The following is a 7,884-nucleotide window of genomic DNA, read 5'->3' as shown; positions in this document are numbered from 1 at the left end:
GTCAATTGTATGATAGTTGAATATTGGGCTAATGGACTCCATATTAGAGTAGTGGACGAATTCTATGGGGGAAACCCATTAGAAATCGTCCAAGGCCTTTAAGAAAGGAGTCCATGGGTTGCTTAGGGCCTAAGCATCCAAATTAGGGTTTCCTTGTTAGATAACCCTAATAGCCTCACTATTTAAGGACCCCTTGGGCACCAAAAACGTGAGAAACTGAATCCTTAGGGTTTCTACACGTTTTTGGGTGTCTCCTCTCTCCTTATTCTTCATCCTCTTGCTCTTGGTGTTTGTGAGCCATTAGAGGAGTGACATTTGTGACTCTAAACTTTCTAAAGTCATTACAAGGAGGATTTGAGATTGTTATTGCTACATAACAATCAAGGTAATATCTTAAACCCATTATTATGTTAATATTGATTATCATATGCTAAATTTAGGGTTTAAAGTCTTGGATGAATAGCATGTACAATAGAGAAACCTAGATCCAAGCATTAGGGTTGCATGAGCACATAGGATGTTCTTATGGCTAAAACCCATCAGTGGTATCAGAGCCTAGATTGGTTTCTATTGTATTGATGCCTTGGTTATTTGTTCAAGCCTTAAAAATTCGTTTTTTGCACCCCTGTCTGATGAACACGGCGAGTTCGAGCGTCAGAAAGAGGGGATTTCGGGATTTCTTGCTGTTTTGCTCATGGATACTTGCCTTAACTGTTTTGGGTCATTAAAATCCGATTTTTAACATATTTTTGAGTACATCCTTGATTAAACAAAAGATAATTACCAATTGATTAGATAATAACTTCCTTATATGATTAAAGTTTGATTATTTGTATTAATTGGGTAACTTATCTTGCAAGAAATTGATTTTAGGTCACATTTAGATAATCATTAAATTAATTGTTTAATTTAAATTATTTGCTATTTGATCCTTTATGTTTTGAAATGTTTCAAAACTTGCCCTCAAGTTTTGGAATTTAAAGGTTGATTAAAAGTTTAATTTAGGAATGTTAAATTCTAAAACCCTAGTATTGTTTTGAAAAGTTCAAATCATACCCTTATGGTTTTATTAATTAATTAAGGTGTATAATTAAAAGAGATTTAATAAATCCATATAGTTTTTGGTTTACAATTTAATTAAATTAAAAGTGTAATCTATTAAATTAGACCACATAATATTTTAAAAGAATAAAATACACCCTATACTATACATAACATTAAAAGTCTAACATTATATATATGTATGAGTAAAAGTCAGTCTTACCGTTAGTAGGCCTCATTCACGAAGCTGGTCTATAAGGGGTGTTTAAGGAAATTGCCTATAAAATGGCGATTGAATGGTTATCGACTCTTACCCACCGCACTCTTGACTAGTGGAGGGTCGTTAGCCGAACGGGTAGGATAAGACAGAAGCCTTCCATTATAAGTATAATGAAGTATAAAAGTAACTAAATGATTTCATAAAAATTCCCAATCTTAGTTACTTTAGGCAAAAGTGAATTGATGCAATTCCATGAAATTACACTTTGTGCCCTTGCGAAGACGTTAGTGGAGCGTGTGTGGTTAGCCGGCACACTAAATGGGTCTAAGTGAAGGTAGCAAAGGGTGACTCAATGTTTGTCATAGTGCGGTGGAGCGTGTGTGGTTAACCGGCACATCGAATAGGTGACTGTAACATGTGGGGGCACCATGTAGATTTGCATGGTTATTCACACCCGTTTTGTGATCCTCGGCATCCCAGTCACAAAGTAGAGGGGCATATCGAGATTTAAACATGCCATTGAAAAGTTCAATTAATCTCAAAGGATCTAGGAGTTTTCAATACATTTAAAACTTAATCTATTTTTCGTTTTTCATGGTGGAAAATTAGTGAATCGTCATTCACTTACCTTCAAATGTTCCGCAATTTGGGTTATGGCATCCCTCTCCCGAGTTGTGGAATATTGTGTTGGGTCCTAGCCCTAGTATATCATTTGGGTGATTTACTAAGGACTCAATAAATCATCTAACTTGAATTTATTTTCTCCCGTTTTGTAGATGTCAAAGTATGACAATCATGGTCTTCCCAAATTTCAAGGTAAAAGTGTTCCTGCTGAAATTAAGCTATTCCTCTATTCAAGTAAAGAATCAAGGTGGACTAGTTTGATTTCACTTCCTCCTCCTCCTCCAATTATTCTTCCTAACCCACAAGATCTAAGAATTGAAAGGTTCAATGTCACTAAAGCCCTATTGGAAATGAAACATGAAGATGGTAAGCCCGTGTGTGCCCACGTTCTAGGAATGAAATCACACATCGATAAGTTGATTATGTTGGGTGCGTCATTCCCTGATAAGTTGGCTGTAGACTGGGTTCTGCAGTCACTCCCTGAATCATATAATGAGTTCAAAAGAAAGTATTATATGATGGATCATGATGCAAACCTCATTGACCTAACTTACATGCTCATTGCTGCTGAATCAGAAATGATTTGGCAAAGCAATGGAGCATATTTGTTGGGAAAGTCAACCAACCATGCTTCCGAGGACGTTCTAGGAGAACCGACCTACGTTTGCTGCCAAGAGAAAGGGCGTTGGATACAAATCTGCCCTAAGAACCTGAAGAGTCCAGAAGATGGGAGAGTCATAGAGTATGGATGTGCTTCAAGTAAAATCCACTATCTAACTCCGTTAAGTTCCTATTCATTGATTCTTAATACATAATGTGATAAGATTGCATTTGAATGTTTTGCAAGATCATTGAAAAGAGAGGAAGCCTGATGGAAAAGCAAGATGAGTCTGATCACGAAGAGATGGATCTCGATCACATGGATTCGAAGATTAGATTTTGAGCTTAGAAAGTTATGATAGAGTTGTTAGGAATATTTGATTACATAGTTTTTCAGTTGATTTTGCATTGTAAGGACAAATGTTTTCCGCTGCTTTTATGAATAAAATAAATTTTGTTTGACGTATTTATTTATTTCCTTGCAATGAAATCGTTATGAAAAAAAATTGATGTTCGCATATTTCTACAACGAATGGATGTGATTCTTAATTATGTTATTTGTGGAAAGGACAAAATTTTACCAAATAGGGAAAGTTTCTCATCGCCCAAGTTTCAATTGGATAGAGACTTGGAATCATACAACTTGGTTTCATGATGAATGAGAAATTTCATATTTGAAAATTAGACTAATTCATTGACAAAGTGTCAAGTAAAGGACTAGGAGATCGAGTACACAAGGTTGTGTGTTCATCAAGTCCACCACAAGAGTAACAAAGATATTCGTCATGATTTACTAAGGTTAAGTAAATATGTTTATACTTATGAGATTAAGTGTAATTCTTAGTTCATTGAAAGAGTTTAAATCAATAGCAGAACGAAGAAGAAGAATCAAGTAGACAGAAGGATAAAAGTTTCTCTATTTTAAGAAGAAGGGAGAGTACCTTTTATTATGTTTTATGATAGGTCTTAATGATTAAGAACCATATCTCAATTGATCCTCTAAGTGAGTCTTAGTGCAATTGTATGTCTAAGAAGAGGAATCGAGAATTGAAGAAATAGTTAAATCAAGAAGCCAATCATACTTCGTTCCAAAAACAAATCTTAGAGTTAAGATTATGACATTGAGTGACAAGTCTTAAGAAGGTTTATAACATTCATCAAATGTGGAAAGTTGTGATGTCTTGGATAAGACAAAGACCAACTAGGACCAATTTTGTGAAGTGTTTTGTCTTGATAAAAGCTGCACTAACTCTTGAATATTCGTTTGTCAAGAAATGTTCATTGACAAAAGAATCTTATATATCAAGGAGTCAGTGGGATTCTTAATGATCTTGAAAAGTTTCAAGAACTAATCAAGAATAAACCTTATCAATCATCACTAGCACATGACTTGAGGTTTACAACATATCGTGTTGACACTATCTTGTTTCTGTGCCATTCCAATTGAGTTAATTATGCATGTAAGTTCTATGAGTTCTCATTTGAATGCATAAAAGGCAAGGACCTTGATCAATGAAAAGTACATTGATAAGAAAGGGTGATCTGCTTAACTACTTGGAAGACATGGTGGGCAGTCGTGTTACCATAAGGCAAGAGTTCAAGATTAAGAATGTTCGGTCCATAAGAGTTTGGATTTGTCGCAAACTTTGGTTTTGACAATTCACATGGATAGGAACACATACACCATTAAAATCTAAGTGTCATAAGATTTCCTCCTTCATGAAGATGGATGTGAGGAAATGCTTTCACTAAGAGAGATTTTAAGAAGATAGCGATTGTAAAATTGTATTCTCAAATTTGATTATGGTTATGGTATCCCTTTCCATAATTCGAATTGTGAGTTTTGGCATTTAGTCTGAATTGTTTAAGACACACATATGAACTATCTAAGGCAAAGGTGTATAAGTTTAAGAAGCTTAGATAAAGGATTATCAAAGCATTAAGTATTAGAAATATGAACTTCAGAAATTCAATAAGTATTGTTTTATGGAGGTTCAGTTGTTTCCTAAAACATGTCAAAGCTAGTGGGAGCATAAGAGTTATGATTATTTGATAACAATCATCATGATAGTGGGAGCATAAATGTTGTGCATGTATGATTATTTAAACAACTACTGCAAGTTAGCAGTATTAATTATAGAAAACAAGAGTTATACTTTGCAAAGTCGTAAGGGTTGAATAGTTGTTTTGCTATAATTAAGGGAGAGAATATTATGCTTCATTTCAAAACTAAAGGCTTAGGTTATGGAATGTTAATAAACTTAGTCAAGGATACATAGTGAGTTCTTAAATTTCGATTATGATTACGGCATTCCTCTTCATAATTCGAATCATAAGAACGTGACACATAAGATATTATGGCAGAAGATTGATAAAGTATCAAATCTTTATATAAGACATTATGCATCGTGTCCCATATGCTTCGGGTATAGGATAGATTGCAAATGCTATAATATTTGACCATTCTAAAATTTTCCAAATGTCTAGCGCATTTAGAGGGAAAAAGGACTAGAATCGGTTTTGACTAAGATAATTAAACAACTATCAAAGGACGATCCAAAGCTTGCTAAGGATTGGTCGCTTGTGAGTAGTTGGAAGTATGATATTTGATGGAGCATATCGACATTATTATAAATAGATAAGATTCTATTAAGAATGAGTTGTCATATGGTAAGTATGGAAAGGTTTCCATATTGGGAGTTGGATATTAAGCATCTATGTCTAGATTAGAAACTTTTATGCAAAAGGATGTTCAAAGGAATGTACTTTGAGTGAGAGACATCACATCTATGGAATTGTCTTGTAACAATTTCCGATAGAGAGCTTTGTAATTCATTGGCAATAGTCATTGTGACCTTAGTGCAGTGACATTACAAAATAATCATTGCATAAAATGTTAGAATCTAACATATTCTATAAGTGGCAAGAATTTAATATTCTTATACTTATGATAAGGATTGAGAGTTGTGAAATGAGAATGATTGGAAATGTGTTCATTTGATCTATTTCACAAAGTAAGGACCATAGGTTAGCATTGTGTGCATGCTAATAGCATGGGACAAGTGTAGTTATAATTCAAGTAAGAAGTTGACTACTCGAAACAACAAATAATGAGTAATCGATATGGTGATAAATAAAAGGTGTTTTATTTATACTTAAAGGTTTGAGGCCATATGGGATTAGTATTATTCTTGAGTTTTACTTTGCATGTTTTGACTTCCTGAATAATTTAATTGGTTTAGAACAGTCAAATTATTCGAATGGACCACAGTCGTGTTGGAATAGTGTCTAAGGCTACAACTATATTAGGCAAGTATTTGACCCGATTGTGCATGGTCCTTTTGGGTTGTCTTAACCATAGCAACTTGGTAGGATGATTTATTGTGAGAGAATAAATATTATTAATATATTATGAGAATAATATAAGGAATAATAATATTGTTATTTGATTAATATAAGTCATAAATTAATTAGTATTAATTTGGTGACTTAAAGAGATTAATTAAATAAGAGGGTATAAACTGTCAATTGTTTGATAGTTACACTTTAGACTATAAACCCTTAAGAGATAGGGATTGGACGGATTCTAGAGCTTTGGATAGCTCAAAATCGTCCAAGGCTTATCTATGGTAAGGATTTGGATTTCTTTAAGGAAAGGATTATCCAACTAGGGTTTAAGGTGAAACCCTTAAGGAGTCTACAAGTATAAATAGACCCCATGGCATAGGGAAATCGGCACCTCTTAAGAAGAAAGAAACCCTGGCCGAATTTCTTCCCTCTTCTCTCTCTCAAATCATCTTCTTTGCTTATTGGTGTTTGTAAGCCATTAGAGGAGTGACAATTGTGACTCTAGAGCTCCAAGACAACAAGATCAAAACAAGAGATTCAAAGGTAAACTTCTAGATCTGATTTTGTATTGTTTTATACCTAATTAGTTGTTAGAAGTCTTGGATTCAAAGCATGTTTAATTAGAAAGCCTAGATCCAAGCATTAGGGTTTTGTATGCGCACATAGGAAAGTTCCTATGGCTAAAACCCATCAGTGGTATCAGAGCCTAGATTGGTTTCTATTAAATTGTTGCTTGTTTGTTTGAAATTTGTGTGCAAAATTCGAATTTTGTGTTTCTGAGTCGTAAAATCGACGAGTCCCATGGTGGACTCGACAAGTTGGCCTAACTCGACGAGTCCAGTTGGGAACTCGACGAGTTCAAGCGTCAGGAAAGGCCAGATTCGGGATTTTTTTCATACTTATCTTATGGAAACTTGCCTTTATCATAATAGATCAATCTTAATCCGATTTTCTGATATATATGACTATAATCTTGATCTAATTAAAGATATTTATCAACTAATAAAATATTTAATTTCCTTATGTGATAATTAATTAATTATTTTGATTAAATTGGTAATTATCTTGCAAGAAATAAATCAAATATGGATAATTATGGAATTAATGGTTAATTGAGATTATTTGTTATTTGATCATCCATGTTTTAAATGTTTAAAACTTGTCCTCAAGTTTTGAAATTTATATTTTGTGATTAAAAGTTTTAATTTAGACAATTTAAATTTCAAACCCTAGATTTTTAAAACTTTAAAATACAACCCTATACTAATATAATATTACAAGATTAATATATATATCTATATATATATATATATATATATATATATATATATATATATATATATATATATATATATATATATATATGTATAACTAAATGCTAGTCTTACCGTTAGTAGGCCTCATTCACGAAGCCAGTCTATAAGGTGGGTATAAGGTTGCGGCCTATAAAATAGCGCTTAATGGGTGTACACTCACACCCACCGCTTGCTTGATCGGTGGAGGGTCGTTAGCCGAACGGGTAGGATAGGGAAACCTCATCCTCTCATTAAAAGTATAATATGAAATACAAAGTAACTACACATTTTTTTAAAATTTCCCAATCTTAGTTACTTTAGGAAAAGTGAATTGATGCAATCCCATGAAATTACACTTTGCACCCTTGCTAAGAAGTTAGTGGAGCGTGTGTGGTTTACCGGCACACTAATTGGTTCTAAGCAAAGGTGGCAAAGGGTGATTCATTGTTTATCATAGTTCGATGGAGCGTGTGTGGTTTACCGGCACATCGAATAGGTGATCGTTACAATGAAGGAACCATGTGAATTTTCATGGTAATTCACACCCGTTTTGTGATCCTCGGTATCCCAGTCACAAACAAGAGGGGCATATCGAGATTTAAACATGCCATTGAATAGTTTCAATGAATCTCATCCGAACCTAGGAATTCTCAATACATTTAGGACTTAAAGTTATGTTTTTATGGTGGAGAATTAGTGAATCGTCATTCACTTACCTTCATATTATTTTCATGTTGGATTACGGCATCCCTTTTC

The sequence above is a fragment of the Lactuca sativa genome, chromosome 3, assembly GCF_002870075.4.
Source record: "Lactuca sativa cultivar Salinas chromosome 3, Lsat_Salinas_v11, whole genome shotgun sequence".
Classification (NCBI taxonomy): Eukaryota; Viridiplantae; Streptophyta; class Magnoliopsida; order Asterales; family Asteraceae; genus Lactuca; species Lactuca sativa.
Note: the sequence above shows the minus strand (reverse complement) of the source record.